Genomic DNA, 22,616 nt, shown 5'->3' on the forward strand with positions numbered 1-22,616 from the left:
GATATTTAAAAGCAGAATAGAAATCACCAAAACCCAGAGTGAAAGGGGAAGATCAGAGTGAATGAGATCCGCTTTGGAGTCTTCAAGATGGAGAGGAGGAAGGAAGGACCAAAAGAAAATGGGGAAAATATGTTGTTAGTAACTTTTAGGGGATTTGAGCAAACCATTCTTCACTTGAGCGATGCAGCCATCACATGCAGGAGAAAGAGGAGTAGCAACCATATTATTTTAGTCTGAAATTATTGTAAATGAGAGATTGCAGAAGGGGCTAATGGGTATGGAGTTTTCTGTACAATATCCTCCCTAAACTGAGCAGACTTACATGCTGCAAGTGTTAATTTTATATACCAGCTTGACCAGGTTGTCAAGATATGTGCTCAAATGTTATTTTAGGTGTGTCTGTAAAAATGTTTTAGGTGAGATTAACACTTGAATTGGTAGATGGAGTAAGGCAGATTGTTCTAACATAGGTCACCTCCATCCTATTGGCTGAAGAGATGAGCAGAACAAAAAGGCTGATCTTCTCATGACAAGAGGGCCATCTTCTGTCTGACTGCCTTGGACAGGAGGCAGACTCTTCCTGCCTTCATACAAAAACTAAAAAATGGGATATCTTAGATATTGAGTCTGCCAGCTTTTGGTAGAAGTATACCACTGGCTCAGCTGCAGATGTTGAGACATTTCAGGCTGCACAATGATAGAAACTATTTCCTTATCATCTCTCCCCCTCCCTTCTTTTTCTTCTCCTCCTACTCTCCCCCCTCCTCTTTGTCCCCTTTTTCTCTCTCTCCTCTCTCCCTTCTCTTCATCTCTTGCTGATAAACTCCCCTACAAGAACTTGCGGTCAGCTGATGAGCTTTGCCACTTGGTCAGCTTTGCTTAGTTGATAGCAAAAGACAGTAGAACATGAATGGTCATATTTGCTTCTCTTTCACAAATCAGATGACTCAGTATCTGCTGTGTGGATCAGTGGATGAGAAGGGATCACCAAGAGCTGAAAAAAATCTCCTCAATAGTATCTTCTATGGATAATATGGAAATATTGGATGTGGGGAGCAGAAAATAAGAAGTCCATGTGTAATATCTCAGTTATTTTAGGGTCCCCAAATCCCCCAACAATAGTCATCAGCACTCAGTGAATGGATCTAGGAGTCAGTTTACCAGCAGCGTAGCAGCTACTCTCCACCTTCGGGCTGACAGAAAGCAGCCTGGACCTTCTGTGGGGCCAAGCTTTTAAAGGAGAGCACCACACAGGTGAGCCCTTCCCAGGGCTTAGAAAGGCAGGTGCTCAGCACAGTCCCTTCCCTTCAGGTGCTCTGGGTCCAATCTTCAGTTGCCTTAACCATTAGGCATGCGAATTGGCCATATTTCTTCACTCAGGAGGAACTTGCACTGCTTCCTTGTTAATGTGATGGAGCTGCGGGTCTCTGATCAGGGATCATTCAGAGGCGACTCCGTGGCTTACCATTCTTGGATCTGCCCCATGAAAGATCTAGAAACTGGACAATCAGTCCTCAGCTTCTCTCTAAAAATTCTTGAATGAACTTTGCAACTTGTAGGTGGGGATAGGAGAGAGAAATTAGGAGAGAGCATGTGTGTGAGCATGCTCTCTCAAGGCTCGAGCTCTACTACTTGAGCCACAGCACCACTTCTGACATTTTTCTATGTATGTGGTACTGAGGAAATGAACCCAAGCACTCTACCACTAGGCCAAACTCCTGGCCAAACAATCACCATCTTTAATAATAATAATAATAATAATAATAATAATAACTTTCTTGGAGTGGCTAGTATGTATCTCTGCTCCACAGTCTTTCAGTTTAACACATTGACAGCTGTCACTAGTGATCCTTTGCACCTGTCTCTAGCTTTGGACTCTTGCCACAGACAAGGCCCTTTTAACCCTGAGGTTGCTTTAACCCCTTCCTAGCCAACCTGCACGGTTGTGAAGAGTTCTGGGTAATCTGAGACTTAATATTAGTCATTAAGATCAGGCTAATTTAAAGAACCTGTGCTGGCACTGGCCTGGGCTATCAAGGCACTTCAGTAGCACTTGGCAAACATATCAATGGAACTTGTAAAGTTGTTGTTGTTCAATAAATTCTGACACTATGGAAAAACACAAGCATATTGGTCTATGCAGTCTACATGGTCTAGGTTTCTGATGCAATTTTCTCATGACACTGAATTATTTCTTTTAGCAGAATGCTCTCAATTTTCATCTGTGTTGTCACAAACTGCAGGGAGTTCAGCTAGAGGAGAAAGGGCCAAGGCAGTGAGGAGGAGAACAAAGATATGTGCTTGGAAGTCATCAGAGTAAGTAACCTGGGGAGCTCAGTACTATACAACAAAACAAAATGGTAATGAAATAATCTTAGGCAAGTCTGATAAGGAAGAAACACAAAGAAATGAGAACTAGAATAGAAAAATAGACTTGGAGGACAGCATTACCATTACTGAGATGGAAAATGGCTATAGGACATTTAGATAATTGCTTAGGAATTCAGCTTTCTTGATTCCAGTGAGTTTTAATATTTAACTAGCTAAGAACCTGGGCTTGTGGAGGAATTGTTTTTAAGCTTTCTTTTGTCTGTGATAGTCTTTGAGCATTTTTCTCTCTCCCTTTGCTGTCATGTCAAACCCAGAGATCAATTTACTAGGAATGCCTCATTAATCTTCACGCTGTCCTTCAGTGGTTGGCAAACCACAGTCTGCCTAGCACCTTGCACAAGGAGAAACTCAGAAGAGACTTCACCTCCCAATCACATAGTCCTTCACGTGTCAGCACCAAGTCATCAGTAATGAGCTACAGATCTGGGAATGGATCTTTGAGGTGTTTGCTGACTGAGTGCTGGATGATTTATTCTTGTTTCTTTCCAGGGATTGAAGTCAAGCTGAGTTTGTTTGCAGTTTTCAGATATACTTCAGCTCCTCCACTGACTTGTATGCATTTAGAGGTAATCATGTCCGTTGTTTTCTACAGAAGGCAGCTGATTAAAAGACAAAGTATCTACTTGAATAAAGGCCACCTAGAGGACTAAAGAAATCACTGCATCAAGAAACAATGACTAAATGAATTCATTTGGATTATTATCAGCAAATTGAAGAAAGCGTTACCAAGTTACAAATCAGTTATCTGACTCACAGACTAGGCTCAGGACAAACCTCATACTTTTCAGCTTTATTTCTGTAGTCATTTTTATAGCTAGCAGAAATCCTTCTATTCAGCCTCATAAAGTAGATTTGCACCTATGGCCTCCAAGGTTCTTTGATTGTAAAAAGAAAAATAGGAGGCTGAAATTGCTTCACAGACTCATAACAATTTTTATTGACATGCTATCAACCTTAAGCTATTGGAACTGGACAGTGTCCTGGATTAAACCTGCTTCTGACGTGAATCTTTCACAAAGATCTCATAAGTGGGAGCCACTACTCAGGTGTCCTCTTCCATATTTCATTGTAATCTCCCATGTCCCAGGTGAAAGGTGGAGGATTAGATGAGTCTCCAGGATGCTGCTGCCTTAAGTTTGGGAGGTCTCGAATGTGTAGGATAGTATTACCAAATGACATCGGCATTCTTGACCATGACCTTCATTCCCAGGCAGCAGACCAGACTGTATCTCACAGAAAATAGGGTTCTATTAGCTTCTAAGTCTTTTGGGTAAGAATAAGCTTAGTAGGAAGAATGAGGGAAAAGAAGAAGACCAGACTACATTTGAGAGGCAGCATCAGAGTGGGTTGTAGTCTGGGTTTGGAGTCTTACCTCTTCCAAGTTCTGGATGTGCACTTTGAGCTTACTAGTCTCCCAGAGACTTGGTTCCTTTATCTATAAAAAGGGAACTTTTCCCCTAATGATTATTTCTGAATAATGTTATGAGATTTCATTGAGATAATGTATGTGAAGTATTTGGTGCAGTATACAATTTGACAATATGACAGAATATAATATGACAAAGTTAGCAATTTTCTTTGGTTTCATGATAAATAAATCTTTTATACTTTATCCTAAGTTAGTGCATCATGACTGGCTCTCTTAGGCAATCAGAACCAGCTGTGTGTTCAGCCCCAGGGCAGATGAGCAGCTCAGAGGCAACGGAGATGCTTGTGCTTTGCCCAAACAGCATCCTGGGAGAGTTGATCCAGGAGGCTCTTGCAACATTGAGGATTCACTGTCAAACAAAGGCCACCTTCTATGTAGAGCCTGAGGTACATTCTGAAAATCTCGGTTATAAAATGAATGATCCATTTTCAGATGGGGATTTTTGAGTATTTGGTATAAATTGAATGAGTTATTTAGTTCTCAACAAATTTAAGATCTAGCTCAGGAAATGAGGCTAGTATACATGGAAAATAAACCTACTATGTCAGAATGTAGGGCCTGTTGTGATGACTCATGTCAATAATTCCAGTTATTTGGCAGGTGGAGATCAGGAGGACTGTAGTTCAAGACCAGCTTGGGCCAAAAGTCAGTGATACTCCATCTCAACAGACAAGTTATGTGAAATCATGTATGCCTGTATTCCTAGCTATGTAGGAGGCACACGTTGGAGGATCATAGTGCAAGGCGGGTCAGGGAAGAAGCACAAGATCCTGTTGGAAAAATAACTAAAGTAAAAATGGCTGGAAGCATGGCTTGGGTAATGAAGTGCTTGTCTAGAAAGCTCACGGCCATGAGTTCAAATTCCAGTTAACCTCCTTCCCAAATGTAAAACATAACAAGTGAGTGGTGGAGCTGATTTACAAGGAAGGGAGAGGAAGGCCCCAGTGTGGACAAGAGACTTGCCTGGCTTTGGATTCAGGACTGGATTCATATGGAGGGTAAGAAGCCAGTGGGGAAGAAGGAGCAGAGGGCATAGAAAAGCATACAGGAGTTTAAGCAGCTTGGTTCACACTAAAGGGAGTGCATGTACAATGAGGATTTGTAGATCGACAGCAGTATCGTTTTGAAGAACATTGGATACAAGTAGCATGAGTTTGGAGTTGCCCCAGTGGGTAAAGAGAAGACATTGAAATTCTTTAGAACAGAAAAGAAATTGAAGAAAGAATGATTTTGAAAGATATAAGATAGCTCAGAGAAGGTAAATCACTTAGCAAGAAACTACAGTCTGCCAAGGAAAATATGTACATACACGTGTACACACATGTACACACATGCTCACACATGTGGAAGGGATGAACTAGATGGACTCCTGATGGCATCAACATTTTACAGTGAGCACCATATTTGGGTACTCAGTGCCACAACTTGAATCTAGTGATGGGAATAATATTCTTAAGATTCTTCTTAGAGAAATGGAACCACAGCTTCTCATAACACTTATATGAGACTAGAATGAGATAGATAGAACCACTTAAAGAAGATAGGGTGAGGAAATTACAGTCTCTCTTGTTAAGGACAGCCTGGGAACAAGGACAAATGAGAACAGGGATATGGAGTGAGGACCACTGGTCCAGATCCTAACCGCATGTCAAGGTGATTCATGGTTAGATGCTAAGCAAATAGTAGAGAGGTTTGTCCAGCCAAATTCCATTAAGGAAAGTGATCTCTTAAGAATTACTGAAAGAATATTTGATTTAAAAGTCTATAAAAGTGTTTTTGAGACCAAGAGTTGACTATATAAAGAAATAAATCCCATCTTAAAAAAACCATTGGTTTGAGATTAATTATATTTCTCTCTCCTCTCCCTGTTTCTGTCTCTGTCTCTTTCTCTGTCTCTCTGTCTCTATCTCTGTCTCTGTGTCTCTGTCTCTCTCTGTCTGTCTGTCTGTCTCTCTTTTGACCTTGTGTCCTCACTTGGTTATTTGTTTTCCTCTAATAGTTCTACCAGTGGAACCATACTTCCACTTCTGGCTTTTTTTCTGACTAACTGGAAATGAGTCTCTTGAATTTGTCTGCCCAAGCTTGCTTACCAATCTTGATTCTCAGATCTCAGCTTATGGGCTGAGATTAGCTAGGATTATAGGCATGTGCTACCAGATCTTGGCATTATGACATTCTCTTTGTAATGCACTGTATCCACATAATTCTAGGGGCTCAAATTGTTTAGCTAATACTTTGTTGGGAAAAAACTGATAATGGTTTAGTAGGATGCAGTGGCTCACATCTGTAAACCTCACCACTTGGGAGGGATGCTGAAATCAGGGGAGCCAGCTTAGGCAAAATGTTAGTGAGACTTACTGGACATTGGTGCCTCATGTGTGTAATCATGGCCACTTAGGAGGCTAAGAGGTAAGGGTTCAGGTTCAATGGCAGTCTGAGCAGAAGAGTCTATGGGATTCTTATCTCCAATGAACCACCCAAAAGGCAGAATTAGAGAGATAGTTCAAGAGATAGAGCACCAGCCATGAGTGAGAAAAGCCAAAAGAAAACATGAATTCAAGTCCTGATATGAGTGAGCATGTACATGCATGAGAGCATGTACACACATACACACACACACATGTACACACACACACCTTGATGGTGTTCTATGACTGCCAGTACAGGTGTTTGTATCCAGAAAGCCATTCTTTCTCCATAATAGTTCCACATCTAACCATAGGTAGTTCTTTCTTTCAGTTATATATTTTTTATTGTTATTACAAAGGTGATGTACAGTGGGGTCAGTTTCTTTTTGAACAGTGTCACCTTTCTCTTGTTTTCTCCCAGCTTTTTCCTCCTGAACCTCTTCCTCCACAAATTGGGTAGTTCATTTTCAACACAGAAGTATCAGAATTTGGCTGATGTGACTTCCAGAGTATTTAAAAGGCTAGTTTGTTTCTCTCCTTAATTTTCTCATTATTTGCCTTTCAGAAATCAGACATCAAAGATTAGGATATTCAAAAGCAGCCAAAGGCCAGTGGCTCATGCCTATAGACTTAGCCACTCAGGAGCCTGAGGTCTGAGGATTGAGGTACAAAGCCAAGCCATGCAGAAAAGTCACGCGCACGCATGCATGAGCGCGCGTGTGTGTGTGTGTGTGTGTGTGTGTGTGTGTGTGTGTGTGTGTATTACAGGCTCCATCAAGTAACTATATACATATATATTTGCATATGTTATGCTAGTCATTGCATAAATGCGTGATCATTTTTCTTGTTCAAAAATTTATGTCTTTCAAAATTTATTGGATAGGGCCTGTAACTAAGTTAAAGTTAGAAACCACTCGGTTGTTTTTCTGTAATTTCCTATCTTTTCCATTTGCAAAAGAGAAGAATTACTTGTGTTATGGGCAATTAGGTTATCAGACTTGATGTTTCTATGAGTGGTATGCCTTTATTGTGTGTTTAGTGCTTGCAATGGCTCCCTCCTAGTCTGTGTGGGTTGATGTCTCAACAATTAAACTACTTTCCACTGTCTAGAAGACACTCACTTAGTTCAGTGATTTTCGATTGCTTATTCTTTTTGTCAAGAAATTATTTTTACATGAAAATGACACATATTTCTGTTCTGAAAATAGGTAAGTGCAGGTCTGCAGGCCTGCTCTGATTGGGTATAGGAGGTACAGCAGAGCCTGTCATTTCCTGGGCCTTTCTCCCTGAGGTAGGCAGCTGAGATTCCTTGAGGGGAGCACTGAGGAGGTGGATCCTGGGGAGCACGTTAGTGAAACATTGTTTCTTCAGGGCTGGGATAGGCTCTTCTCTTTTACTCTCTGGTTTCTCCCTTTTTTCCTGATCATTCTCCATCTGGGCCTGATCTTTTTATATTTCAGAAAAAAGAAGAACCAAATGCTCTCCCTGTCCCCTACTCTTCCTGTTTCTGCTTCAAGTCTTAAAACTGTGTTATAGATAGAACTTTACTTCCTATACTGTGAGAGATCTCCTCTCCTCCCTTCTCTTCTGTATTTTCTTCCGGGTAATTTACTCCTTGATTCTAAATGGATAGATATAGGTAGAAAGGTTCCCCTGAAGCTGTAAATTTACTCAAGACTTCCTGAGTACTACCAGTATTCTAGTGCATCCTGTGGACAAGGGAGATGGTGATTTTCTGATTCTCAGCATCTGTAAGGTGGGAGCAAACTGTGGGGAGGGAAGGCAAATACTTTTCCCAATCTGCTTGTATAGGAAGCTAACTTAGTAGACTGCTGTTCTTGAAAAGACCTGTTAGCATAGATGAAAACAGAACAATGAAAAGTAAGTTGTTTTAGAAGCAGGGAAAGGAGGAAGGGGAGTGGTTAGAGAGGGTTTGACTGAGACACACTGGATGCATGTATGGAAATGTCATCATGCAATGAGTCAGGGAGAGAATTGTTTATGTCACACTTCGCTTTTCCTAGTGAGCTAAAGGGGCAGCTATTGGAAATAGTGTGTCTATATAGCCGCTTTTCTAACGATTACAGCATCCTACTAAGTATACTCAGATGATCCCAGTGCTTCCTGCTTGTTGGACACAAGAAAATCTCATGGACTGTAAGTGGGAATTAAATAGACAGGACAATGAAAGAGTCATAGTTCAAGATGCATTTCTCCTCAAAATAACATTTTATTATGATAGTGCATTTCTTTGCTTCTCTCTCTTTTTTAAATAATTTATTAACGTTGATTTTTACATCATATTTTAAATGACAAGTTTAACATACAAGTGTTCAAGGAGGGAATCTCTATTTACAATCACTGGGACTTAGTATTTAGAACTTAATCACAATTAGGCTAAGGGTTTGTATGTCATAAAAACATATTAATTTATGAAATAAAACATTATGTCTATAGAGTTATAGGTTTTTATGTCTATATAGTTATGTTTGTATTTCAATTACCATGTCCATAGCTTTGGGTATGGAGTTATTGCGTCCTCATTCTTGTACTCTTTGGATTTAATAGCCACATATTAAGGATACCATGCGCCTTTTGTTCCTTAGGTCTTGACTTGTCTCACTCAACATGATTCGCTCTAGATTCATCCATTTCCCTGTGAATGCCATTATTTTATCTTGTCTGTTGGCTATGTAGAATTCCATTGTGTATATATACCACATTTTCTGTATCCATTCATCTGCAGTAGGGCATCTGGATTGTTTCCATTGCCTGGCTATTGTGAATAGTGCAGAGATGAACATAGCTGAGCAGGTGTCCTTGTAATATCCTGGGTCATGATGCTCAGGATAGATGCCCAGAAGTGGTATGGCGGGATCATAGGGAAGGTCTATTTTCAGTTCTTTAAGAACCTCCACACTGCTTTCCAGAGTGGCTGAACTAGTCTACATTCTCACCAGCAGTGTAGTAGGGTTCCTTTTTCTCTACAACCTCACCAGCAACTGTCATTGTCTGAGTTGAAAATCTTGGCCATTCTTGTTGGGGTAAAGTGGTATCTTAGGCTTGTTTTTATTTGCATTTCCTTTATGACCATAGATGATGAACATTTTCTCATATGCTTTTATGCCATTTTAATCTCTTCTTCTGATAAGTCTCTCTTTAGTTCCCTTGCCCATTTAGTGAATGGGTTATTGGGTTTTGGGGGGATTAGTTTCTTGAGTTCCCTGTCGATACTAGGTATTTAGCATTTGTCAGATGTATTGTTGGTGAATATCTTTCCCCAGTTGGTTGGCTGTCTCTCTACTTTTGCAATTATGTTTTTATCTGTACAGAAACTTTTTATTTTTAGGTAGTCCCATTTATCGAGTCTCTATCCAATCTGTTGTGACCCTGGGATTCTGTTCAGGAATCTTTTGCCTGTGCCTATGAGTTCCAGTGTCTCTCCTACTTTATCATGTAGCAGTTTCACAGTTTCCGGTCTGATGTCGAGGTCTTTTATCCACTTTGAGTTAATGCTTGTGCATGGCGAAAGGCTAGGGTCAATTTTTAGTTTTTTGCATGTGGCTGCCCATTTTTGCCAGCACCAATAATTGAATAGGCTGTATTTGTTCCACTGTATATCTTTAGCTCCTTTGTCAGATACAAGTTGACTATAGGTATGTGGTTCTATTTCTGGGTCTTCTATTCTGTTCCACTGATCTTCTGGTCTGTTTTTGTGCCAATACCAAGCAGTTTTTGTTATTATGGCTCTATAGTAGAGTTTGAGGTCTGGTATTGTAATACCACCAGCATTGCTCTTTTTACCTAGAATTGTTTTGGATATTCTAGTTATTTTCTTGTTCCATATGCATCTTTGGATTATATCTTCAATTTCCATAAAGAATGTCTTTGGGATTTTAATGGGGATTGCATTGAATTTGTATATCAATTTTGGCAGTACAGCCATTTTCACTATGTTGGTTCTCCCTAGCCATGAGCATGGGATGTCTTTCCATTTCCTAGTGTCCTCTTTAATTTCTTTCATTAGGCTTTTGTAGTTTTATTTGAATAATTCCTTTACTTCTTTGGTTAAGTATATTCCTAAGTATTTTATTCTTTTGGGGGCTATTGCAAATGGGATCATTTTCTTGATTTGGCCTTCTGTTTGCTTATTGTTGATGTACAAGAAGGCTACTGACTTCTGAAAGTTAATTTTGTATCCTGCCACTTTGCTAAAGTAGTTTATTATTTCTAGAAGTTTGGGAGTGGAGTTTGTTGGGTCACTCAAGTAGAGGATCATGTCGTCTGCGAATAAGGATAGTTTAATTTCTTCTTTCCCTATGTGGATCCCTTTGATTTCCTTTTCTTGCCTTATTGCTCTGGCTAAGGGTTCCAGCACTATATTGAAGAGAAGTGGAGAGAGTGGGCATCCCTGTCTAGTTCCTGATTTTAAGGTGAATGGTTCCAGTCTTTCACCATTTAGTATAATACTGAATGTAGGTTTTTCATATATGGCTTTCACTATTTTGAGGAATGTACCTCTTATTCCTATTTTTTCTAGTGCTTTCAACATGAATGGATGTTGTATTTTGTCAAATGCTTTCTCCGTGTCCAGAGAAATTATCATATGATTCTTATCCTTAATTCTATTGATATGATGTATTACATAGATTGATTTGCGAATGTTAAACCAGCCTTGCATTTGTGGGATGAAGCCCACATGATCATAATGTATGATTTTTTAAATTTGTTTCTGGATTCTGTTGGCTAATATTTTATTGAGGAGTTTTGCGTCTGTGTTCATTAGAGAGATAGGTCTGTAGTTTTCTTTTTTGTTCGGTCTTTCCCTGGTTTGGGGATGAGAGTAATATTAGCTTCATAAAATGAGTTTGGTATTGCTCCTTCTGTTTCTGTTTCTCGTAAGAGTTTCAAGAGTATAGGTGTTATTTCATCTTTAAATATCTTGTAGAATTCCGCAGTGAATCCATCTGGACCTGGGCTTTTTTGGGTTGTCATTTCCCTGATTGCTTCCACAATTTTGTTGTAAGAAATTGGTCTGTTCAATTTGTTTACCTCATTGTTGTTCAGTGTGGGTAGCCTATATTTATTTAAGAAATCATCCATTTCTACTAGATTTTCTTGTTTCTTTGAATATAGGCCCTGGTAGTGCCTATTCATTATGGACTGAATTTCTTGAGAATTAGTTGTGATTGTTCCCGTGGGGTCTCTAATCTTGTTTATTTGAGTCTCCCCTCTCCTTTTTTTGATTAATCTTGCCAGGGGTCTGTCTATTTTGTTGACTCCTTCAAAGAACCAACTTTTTGATTTATTAATTTTGTGTATAGTAGATCTTATTTCAATCTCTGGTATTTCCGATTTTATTTTTGTTATTTCTGTCCTTCTAGTTGTTTTAGAATTAACTTTTTCTTGCTCCTCTATGTGTTCCAGTTTTCTTTTAGGTTGTTTACATGCTCTTCTTCTGTCTTTTTAATATGCGCTCCTAGTGTGATAAATTTGCCCCTTAGAACTGCCTTTGCTGTGTCCCATAAGTTCCTTTGTGATGTTTCTTGATTGTCATTACATTCAAGGAAGTTTTTAATTTCATTTCTGATCTGATCTGTTAACCAGGAGTTATTCAGAAGTGTGTTGTTCAGTTTCCAAGTGATTGAGTGTTTTTTGACTTTTACTGCATTGTTCAGAATTAGTCTGACTCCACTGTGGTCTGATAGAATGCATAGGATTATATCAGTCCTCTTGCATCTGCTTAAGTTTTCTGTATGAACTATTATATGATCTATTTTGGAGTGTGTTCCATGTGCTGCTGAGAAAAATGTAAAAAGTTTTGCCATTGGGTGGAAGACTCTGTGTATATCTCTTAAGCCCATCTGGGCTATGGTGTCGTTTAAGTAGATGGTGTCTTTGCTTAATTTTTGTTGAGTTGACCTGTCATTTGTTGAGAGTGGTGTATTGAGGTCTCCCACTATGATTGTGTTTGAGTCTATGTTGTTCTGTAATTCTAAGAGAGTTTGTTTGATGAATTTGGGTGCTCCTGTGTTGGGGGAGTAAATGTTTATAACTGTAATATTATGGGCATGGATTGTACCCTTTACTAATATATAATGGCCATCTCTATCTTTATGTACTGATTTTACTGAGAAGTTAATTTTGTCAGAGATTAAGATTGCTACTCCTGTTTTTTTGCATGGTGAATTGGAGTGGAAAATTTGCTTCCATCTTTTCACTTGGAATTTGTTTCTGTCTTTGGCAGTGAGGTGGGTCTCTTTGAGGCAATATATGGATGAGTGGTGTTTCTTAATCCAGTCTGCTGCTCTGTGTCTTTTGATTGTATTGTTCAGCCCGTTCACATTTGGGGAAATTATGGAGAAGTGCTCAGTGTCCATTGTCGTTATTTATTTTTACTTCTAAGTTTTTTTCTCTCTCTTTTTCCCCCTTTTGTGTTTAGTGAGTTATAGATATTTGCTTCTTGATGGGGGTTCTTGATGTTCTACAATTTGTTCTCGATTAATTAGTATTTTTTGTAATGCTGGTTTAGCACGCACGTATTCATAAAGCTTCTCTTTGGAGTGAAATATTCTTGTTTCCCCCTCAAATGTAAATGGTAGTTTTGCTGGATATATCAGTCTGGGCTGGTAGTTGTTGGTCTTCAGGACATCAATGATGTTTTTCGAAGCTTTTCTTGCATTTAGGGTTTGTGTGGAGAGATCTGCTGTAATTTGAATTTTTTTTTCCATTGTAGTACTTGTTTTTGCAGCATTTAAGATCAATTCCTTGGTATTCAGGTCTAGTGTCTTTACTATGATATGTCTAGATGAGTTCCTTCTAGGATCTTGCCTGTTTGGAGTCCTGAAACCTTCAATAATGTGAACATTTTCCCTTTTGAGGTTGGGGAAGTTTTCTGCTATGATTTTGGTGAATAATGGTTGCATTCCTTTGTCTTGAAATTCTGCGCCCTCCTCAATCCCTATTATACGAAGATTAGACTTCTTTGCTGCATCTGCCAGTTCCTGGAGCTCTCTCTGGTAGATTCTGACTGATTTTTCCAAGGTGGCGATTCTCTGTTCCAGCTCTTGTGTTTTATCTTCCGTTCCTGATGTTCTATTCTCCGTCTCAGTCAATCTGCTGCTTAATGCCTCCATTTTTGCTTGAAGTGTGGACACTGAGCTGATCATGTCTGCTGAGAGGGTATTGAACTTTACTTCTACTTCTCTTTTGAATTCAAAGAGTTCCTTGGAAATTCCTTGCTTCTGTTTTTGGAATTCAGCCTTATTTTCATTAGTCATTTCCAAAATCATTTCCTTGATTTGAGTCATATTTCATGTCTCTTCAGGTGTCATTTCTTGAGATGGCTACATCTCTCTCGTCCCTTCGCTCTTGTTTCCTTTTGGCCTTTGCGTGGGACTTTGATTATTTATGTATGTCGTAATATGTCTTTGCGCTCTCCTAGGCATCGAGAACTGTTGTTCTACTTCGCTCTGTGGTCGGTAGGTGGTGGTCTTTACTTGGATTGGGACCGGCAGTTCTGGGAATCTGTGTAAACCTGTGGTTCTTGGCCAAATTGATTCTTCTGCTGACTGGGTCAGAGTTTGCAGTTTTTGTGGGTGTTTGGCCTGTTCCCACAGGCTGTGTGTTGCTGCATGGCTAGCTCTTAACCCAATCAGTGGCCTCACAGTGGGCTGTGGGTTGGATCTTCACGCTTCAGTGTCAGTGCGCTGGGTGGATGGTTGGTTTCCCTGCGCTGCTCCCAGGGGTGGGCCCCGGCCAAGGGTCTGGGGTCAGGAGTTTCCAGGAACTCTCAGATAGGCCAGCTGGTGTCTTCTCTGTTCCCAGGGGTGGGGCCCAGCCGAGGACATGGGCTCCAAGGGCGAAGCCGGGCCTTTCTGGTTCTCAGAAGGCGAGCTTGGCTGCTGGTCGGCCCTTCAGTTCCCTGTTGTGTTTCCGCGGCTTTGGCCAGGAGTCTGTGACTGTGTGGGGCCCCTTGGTGCTGTGTGCTGGGGAATTCCCAGCTGGAGGATGTCCGGCTCAAGATTTGAGTGGGACAGATGCTGGCTCCTAGACTCCCGTGCACCCCACCCGCTGTTGGATGGCAGGGTCTCAGCGCCCCCCACTCTCCAGACCCAGTGGCCTGGGAGAGAAACCTGTTGGGGGGATGAGCTGGGACACCTCTACACCCTTTGGTGAGGTGCTGGGTCTTAGCGCTAGGACCCAGCACCTGCCTGCTTGTCAGTCTCCAGTCAAAGGCCTGGGAGAGGAACCTGTTGGGTGGGGTGGTAGCAGGGACACCTCTGTCCCCTTTGGTGGGGTGCTGGGTTTTAGCCCCCGCCTGCCTGTCAGTCTCCAGTCAGAGGCCTGGGAGAGGAACCTATTGGATCGGTGGGAGCAGGGACAACTCTGCCTCCCTTGGTGGGGTGCTCGGTTTTAGCGCCTGCCTGCCCGCCTGTCAGTCTCCAGTCAATGGCCTGGGGGAGGGGGCTGTTGAGGGAAAGGACAGCATTCTAAATTCCTTGCCCCCATGCCCTTGCCAGTCTTTCTCCGGCTGGGTGGAGAATCTGAATTAAGTTCTATAGCTCGGCATTAGCTCTGCTTTCCCGATGGGTTTGGGTCACGCTGGGCTACCCGCTGGGCTGCCCACTGCGCTACTCACTCCTCTGCGTTTGGCTGTGGGTGCTCCATGGTGTTGGAGAATCGTTCACTCCCCTCGGATCTCTGCCACTGCTTGTGGTCCGTGTCTGTGTTCCGCTGCTTGCTGTTCTGGTCTGCGCTGTTTCCTGTGTCTGGTTTCTGCCGCTGGCTTCTGCCATGGTCTGGGCTGCCCTGCCGGCCCGGGGCCTCTGCCCACTGCCACTTTAACCAGCTGGGAGCCAGTGTTGAGTGGTGGGGGAGTGGTCCTCACGTTCCGAATTCTTTGAGAAAGTTGGATGTGAGCTTTATCTGGATTTATTTTCCGGTTCGACTCCTTCTCCGTTGCTTCTTGAGTTTGTTGTTGTGGATTTCTTAAGGTAGTTGGCTCGTGGGATTCCCTGGTTCTTTTTGTGGGAGAGAGCTAGGCAGCATCCCTATTGTCTCGGAGCCATTTTCCAGTCTGCTTCTCTCTTTTTAAAAGAATATCTCTAGAACTTGTGCAAAGGAATTGCCATTCAATAAAGAAGTGTATGAATACAATGCATCTTGATCAGTGGCATCCGTTTCATCACTGTCCCCCACTCTTCCCTGCCTCAATCCTTCACTCAATTTATTTCATAAGTTTGTAGAATACACATTGATTTCCCCTCCTCTCTTCACTCATCTATCCTTCATCCCCTTAATTCTATCCCCCTTTAGAGTACCCCTTGCCTGGACTCTATCTTTGCTTCTCTTAAATGGGGTAAAGCTCTAAATAACACTAACATTGTTGAATAAGCAATGTATCTGAGGTTGATATAAAATGCTCCTGTTTTTCAAGAGTCTGGATGCTTGTATATCCCTGAGGCCCTGCCAATGTCTCCACCACATTCCATCTGCTCATCATGGGTGCTTCTGAACCCTCCAGTGAGCTCTGCTTTCTGATGTTTATCTCGTTGCTTTGGTGGGTCATCAGATTTGTGGTTGTAACAATTTCTCATGGCTGCTCCAGCCGGGCAGATTACATTAGGGGCTCTAGCCCCAGGCATGATCTGTCTATCTCCAACAGGGTCTCAGTTATGGACTTGGTGTTCCTCTAGACAAAATCCCAGCAAAGATGAGCATGCTTCTGCTTGCTTTATGACCATATACACGTAAGTTCACGGGCATTCTTCAGACTCAGTGTCTCCATTCCAAGCCTGTAGTGCACAGTCAGATTCCTGAGTCTAGATTGCTTGCTTATTTATTTGTTTCTTTATTTTTGGTGCTGGAGATTGAATCCAGGACTCTGTGCATGGTAAGTACAGGCTCTACTACTGAGTTATCCCTGCAGCCCCTCACCCCCTGCCTAACTTTGAAAAGTAGGGAATAACTGCTTTAACTTCTGACCTTTGAGGATCCATGGTGGTAACATAAAAGGTCATAGTACCCCATGAAGCCATTGTACTTCTCTTTGTATTTGAAAAATGACTTATCAAATGTAGCTGCTAAGTTTCAAGATGACAAGTAATGTTTAGAGTGTTCTCCCTCACAGGATACACAGGCTTGTTCCTGAAGAGTTTTGTTTTTATACTTGGGCTAACGGAAAGTTCCTCTCAGAGACCATGCTTAGATCTCTTCAGTGAGCTTCTACATCTGGGGTGAGAGTAAAGCAGCCCTCAGGAATGGAACATGACTTAGAGACTTTTCAGAAGAAGAAGTAAAAATGGCCAATAGCTACATGAAGAAAAATTCCAAATCTCTGGCCACTAAGGAAATGCAAATCAAAGCAATATTGAGATTCCCCCTCACCCTGGTTAGAATGGCCATTATCCAGAAAACTAACAATGACAAATGCTGGTGTGGATGTGGCAAAGAGAACTCTATTACTCTTTTGGTGGGAATGTAAACTTGTTCAAACACTTTGGAGAGCAACATGAAGGCTCCTCAGGAAGACAATATACAACTACCATATGACCTAGCAATTATACTCCTGGGCAGTTAACCAATAAATAGAACACAGACAAACTTATAGTAAAGCCATCAGCACAACTATATGTAGTGTAGTACTATTTACCATAGTCAAGATATGGAATTATCCCAGATATCCCTCAGAGAAAGAATAGATTAAGAAAATATGGTATATATACATGATGGAATTCTGTGCTTCTATCAGAAAGAATGATATTGTACATTCGTAAGGAAATGTAAAGACTTGGAAAAAAATTATATTAAGTGAAGTAAGCCAGACACAGAGAAATAGGTTTTATGGTTTCCCTTATTTGTGAGAGCTAGAATATGCCTACCAATCTAAGTAGATGTACCAGGTGATATGCCAGTGATTATAAATGAATTAACTCTATAGAGAGCTTATATAGTATAATTATTTAAAAGACTAATCAAAGTCCAACAGATAAGTTTGAGGAAATGGATACTTGAGGGGAGGTAGGGTGGGGCCAAGGGGAGGAGATAGAAAGATGGAGGGGGAAGTGGGGAGAATGCAGGCAAAAATTCATTGTATAGGGTCTGGGAGTTTGGCCTAGTGGTAGAGTGCTTGCCTAGCATGCACAAAGACCTGGGGTTCAATTCCTTGGTACCACATACATAGAAAAAAAAAGCTGGAAGTGGTGCTGTGGTTCAAGTGGTAGAGCACTGGCTTTGAGGGAAAAACCCAAGGGCAGGGCTCAGGCCCTGAGGTCAGTCACCAGGATGGGCAAAAAAAGTATAAAAATTCATTGTATATACCACAGAATTGAGAAAGACTAGGGGAAGGGCTGGTGTGAAGAGAGGTGAAGATGTTAAAGGGACGATTTGGATCAAGATGCATTGTAAGGGGTATCAATGTGTGTGAAGTAATGCACCTTCTATCTGGTGGATATAACTGTAACCTTTCTATTAATTACAATAAAAAGATGCATTATATATATAAACTGCTTCGTTAAATGGCTTAATGTGTAACCTAAAAATTAGGAAAAGTAAGGGAAGGGGTGGTTTGGGAGAGGTGGGTGTGACTATTGAAAGGGATGACATTGATCAAGATATACTGTTTTCATAAACTGCTTTGTTGAATGGCAATTACTTTGTACAACTACTTAAAGATAATTAAAAACATTGACAAAAGAAACATAACATGCTAGAAATGCACAAAATAGACATGTGTAGCAATTTGAAAGGAAGCTTGCCAGCATACAAGCATTAATCATAGAAGAACTGACTACCCAGCATGGGTGATGGTGAAAGGGAAACATTTGCAAAGTAAAAATATATAGGATAGAATTAACTATAGTTTGGACAACTATTCCTGAGAAATACATGTGTTGAGAGTTTATTCACCAATATATGATGCTCTTTGGAGGTGGCAGAAACTTGAAGAGGGTAGAATCTATTGGAAGGAAGTTTCTTTATAAGAATCATCTCCCACAAGAGTTCCTCCAATCCATCTCATTTCACCTTTCTACAAAGTCTGGATTGGAATCTGGAGACCACTGGGTCAAAGATTGGGTCAACTAACATTTTGGACTATATAATATTTTAGGAGTTTTATCTGACAGTTTTATAAATGAGAATTCTCAAATAAAATATGTGATTTACCTGGATAAAAAGAACCATGAGTTTTGATGATTAAAGGCTCTACTGTTCCTGTGTCTTCTCCCTGGCCTGTGCAGCTTTAGCCATCCTTTGTCTGATCTTTAGAGCATTTCTTGGCCATAACTTTGAAGTTTATATTTTCATAACATCCCTACCATATTCTGAGCTGCCTGACTTGGGAATCTGGTACATACATAGTATGAAACTGAGGGGAAAATATTATTATTATTCTACACACAAGTAAACTGATCTGTTGATCAAGTTAATAGCCAAATTATATAGAATTTTTGACTTTACTCCAACTTGCTTCCAGAAACATGAGGTACTTCGGTGTCTATGGAGCTTCCCATCCATGCCTCAGCACCACCTTCTGATCTCCAGGGAAACCTATCTCTTCCAGCTCAGTCACTCATATCAGGGCCATTGGACCTGTCATCATCATCATCAATAATGGGTCATACATTAGACATTGGAGCTCTGAATCTCACTCTGTGACCATAGCCTCCTGTCTTTCTAAGTTTTAAGTCCAGTCATCAACCTCACAGAGGTTATTTTCACCCAGGCTATTGTCTACTTTGGGAGTTTCACTTGTTCCCTCACCAAGGCTGGTTCCCATGGTGATTCCATGGACCAATAATAATCTCAACTCCCACTCCCTTTCTGGATTATGTTAGTCCAGGAACAAACTTCAAGTTACTCTCTGGTCTGTCTTCTTTGCATCCCTGATCTGATGAGAACTACATGAGGTTGAACTCTGAGAAATACATTTATTTATAAATTACCTAGTCTGTGTTGGACACAGATGTTCTAAAAAACATGTGAATAATGAAATGAAAGGAATGGTGACAACATTGTATTGGAGACAGTGACAGTGAGCGTCAAACTAAAATCTTATAACACAGAATGGTCTGGAAGTCATAGCTGATGGCAGTGAGACGAGACTGAAAGCTGTATGTGTTGTTGTTTGTTTAGGGGAGAGGGAGGAGCTTGTCTAGAAGCCATAAGAAGAAGCAAGAGGGGCCAGGAGGGTGGCTTAGTAGCAGAGTGCTTGCCTAGCATGCACGAAGCCCTGGGTTTGATTCTTCGGTACCACATACACAGAAAAAGCTGAAAGTAGTGCTATGGCTCAAGTGGTAGAGCACTAGCCTTGAGAAAGCACAAGGACAGTGCTCAGGCTTTGAGTCCAAGCCCCAGGACATGTACACTCACACAGAAAAAGAGGCAAAGAGACTCTCTTTATAATCTGTAGGCTCAGTGGCAGACCAGAGGAGTAGGAAAACAGCTACCACTTGAGAGGACTGTAGAGGAATTTAAATCTTCATGTCAGTGTGAGTTGTTGAAAAGAAAGTTGTGAAGGGACTTGGATAATGGCTGAAAACAGATGTAAGTCAGAGAAGCACAGTGAAGAAAGAATTTTAGGATTTGAAGTCCAAGGTAAGATCAGAATGAGCTGGTTGAGGGTCATATGGGATTCAGGAGTTCAAGAGCAAGGGGAATGTCTTGGGAGTCTTGGCTTGGCTTTGATAATACCTAATTTCTGTACCCGAGAGCTGGAAGAGTGAGTTTGTGGGTGTGATCTTACTTGGAAAGTTCCATGTTTTTTTTTCCAATTTCATTTTGCTTCTCTTACTTCATCTTTTTCTCTACCTTTCATTGTTTATTTCATCTGGCCAGTTCCTAACTGTTATTCAGCAAGGGGAAACTTTTATGACTCCTTAAACGTTCCTATAATGCCTTAGCAAGAGCTCTATTACAACTCTAACCACTTTAGGCAGGCATAGTAGCTTATGCCTGTAATCTTGGCTACTCAGGAAACAGACATCAGAGGGTGATGTTTTGAGGCCAAGGCAGGTAAATAGTTACCAAGACTTCACCTGATACAAATAAGCTGTTGTTGTATTAGGTTTTTTGATCCTGGCCCGGAGGAAAACATAGACAGGTTAAGGCCAGCTCCAGGCAAAAGGGCATGAGATCTTATCAGAAAAATAACTAGAGCAAAAAGAACTGGGGCATGGCTCAAATGGTAGAGACCTCAAGTTCAAATCTCAGTATGGAAAAAAAAGAAAGGGGGGGAAAAGGAAAAACAATCATTACTACTTTAATAGATATTATATGTACAAACACACACACACACACTTCCTGAGGTTAGTGCTAGTCTAGCTTGTCTCTGTGTTCTGTGTTTTGTACCAACGCCTAGAATGTAGTCCAGGAAAGAAAATGGTTCATTGCAATGATTAAAGCAAACAGCATAAAGGGTCCCCCAAAACTTAAAACTGGAGCCCTACTTCTAAGTATCTGTCCAGTGTGAATGATATCAGAATGTTTAGAGTTGATCAGTATTGACATGTTCATTGCAGCATTATATACAGTAGTCATGATAGTGCAATGATCTCAATCCATTAGTAATGGAATGAATAAGGAAATGAAAACATAAACACACAGTAAAAATATTATTAGCCTTAAAAGAGAAGGAATTTTTGCTGTGACAACATAGATGAACTAGGAGGAGATTGTGCCAAGTGAAACACAGCCAGATGCATAAGGACAAATGGTACATTGTTCCATTTGTGTGTGGTGTAATAGTCAAAACTGTAGAGGCCATAAGTGGAGCAATGATTACGAGGAGGTTGGGGATCGGCATATGGGAAGCTGTTTGATCCAAGGGTGCAAAAAAGTTCAGTGGTACAATGTAGAACTATTTAATAGCATAGTGCCTATAATTAATAATACTGTACTGCATCCTTTACATTTTTTCCCAAACGGTTCATCTTCTGTTAAGTGTTCTCACAACAGAAATAGAACTAAAGGAGAGTCACATGCCAGCTAAAGATGGCTGTGCCCAGGCAAGAGGATCAGAGGTTGTAGTGGGATACGAGTGGCCCAGGAGGAAACGGGGAGCCAGCTGCTGGGAGACTCAAGATGGAAAATCATAAACCAGATGATACTATCAAGGAAAACTTAATTTTTGGTATCATAACCAGAAAAATTAACCAACATCCATAAACAGATAGGAATGTCTGAACATGGATTAACTTGTGTTGCACTTAATGCTGCTTTCTGTGGCCTAATAGCTAACAGTCTTTTTCAACATGTCTTGAATGTGACAAAGGCTCCAGGGGCCTCTGGCTTACCAACGGCAGTGGTCCCATTTTTGACAGCTAATTTGGCTTAAGGTTTTGTCAGTTTATCTTTGAGTACAGGTGGTCTGAGTTGTGGAACCTGAGTTGCAGGGTGGACTGATTGGTTTAGTTGTGGGTAGTCTGTCGCCTATTTTCTTGGCCATTTCTATGAATGGTGGTCTACCAGCCAGGTATGGATCTGCAGTGCTACCAGATAAAGCAAATTTCTTAACTTCCTGGATCAGGATTTCTTTTTTCTTTTCTTTTCTTTTTTTTTCTTTTTGCCAGTCCTAGGCTTGAGCTCAGGGCCTGAGCACTGTCCTTGGACTTTCTCAAGGCTGGAACTCTACCACTTGAGCCTCAGTACCACTTTCGGCTTTTTTCTATGTATGTGGTACTGAGTAATTGAACCCGGGCCTTTGTGCATGCCAGGCAAGCACTCTACCACTAGGCCAAACTCCCGGCCCTGGATCAGGATTTCTAAGCCATCTTTAGAAAGATGTTCTTTCCCATTTTACTTCAGACTGTATTTGCATCAACCTTGGATCTAGACAATATAAGCTACTCATGAAGGCTCTTCAGTTACCTGAACCTGGCCTACAAATGACTTAGAACAAATAAAATAAATTGGTGAAAAAAAAAAAGAAACAGAACCAAAGACAAAAGGGCATAGGAAACTTGGATATGTCTATTACCTTGATGACCTCATGGGTATTTGCATATATTAAAATTCAAATTGGACATAGTAAGTGTGTGTGGTTCTTTGCATATTAGTTATACTTCTATAAACATGTTTAAAAATTTGAAAAAGAGCCAGGTTGCTGGGTGCAGTGGCTCACACCTGTAATCCTAGCTACTCCAGAAGCTGAGATCTGAGGATCACGGTTCAAAGCCAGCCTGGGGCACTAAAGTCTGTGAGATGCTTATCTCCAATTAACCTCTAGAAAACTAGAAGTAGTGCTGTGGCTCAAGGGATAGTGTGGTAGCCTTTAGCTGAAGAGATCAGGGACAATGCGTAGGCCCAGAGCTCCAGAGTTCAAGTCAAAAAAAAAAAAAGCAGCCAGGTACTGGTGGTTCACATCTATAATTCTAGCTGCTCAGGAG

The 22,616-nt window shown here is 41.0% G+C and overlaps 1 pseudogene; it reads left to right on the forward strand.

Moving 5' to 3' along the window:
* Positions 1-21,312: 21,312 nt before the first annotated feature.
* Positions 21,313-22,330, forward strand: LOC150063082 (transmembrane protein 126A-like; annotated as a pseudogene).
* The last annotated feature ends 286 nt before the right edge of the window (positions 22,331-22,616 follow it).

The sequence above is a fragment of the Megascapheus bottae genome, chromosome 5, assembly GCF_031878675.1.
Source record: "Megascapheus bottae isolate mThoBot1 chromosome 5, mThoBot2.hap1, whole genome shotgun sequence".
In the NCBI taxonomy this organism is placed as follows: Eukaryota; Metazoa; Chordata; class Mammalia; order Rodentia; family Geomyidae; genus Megascapheus; species Megascapheus bottae.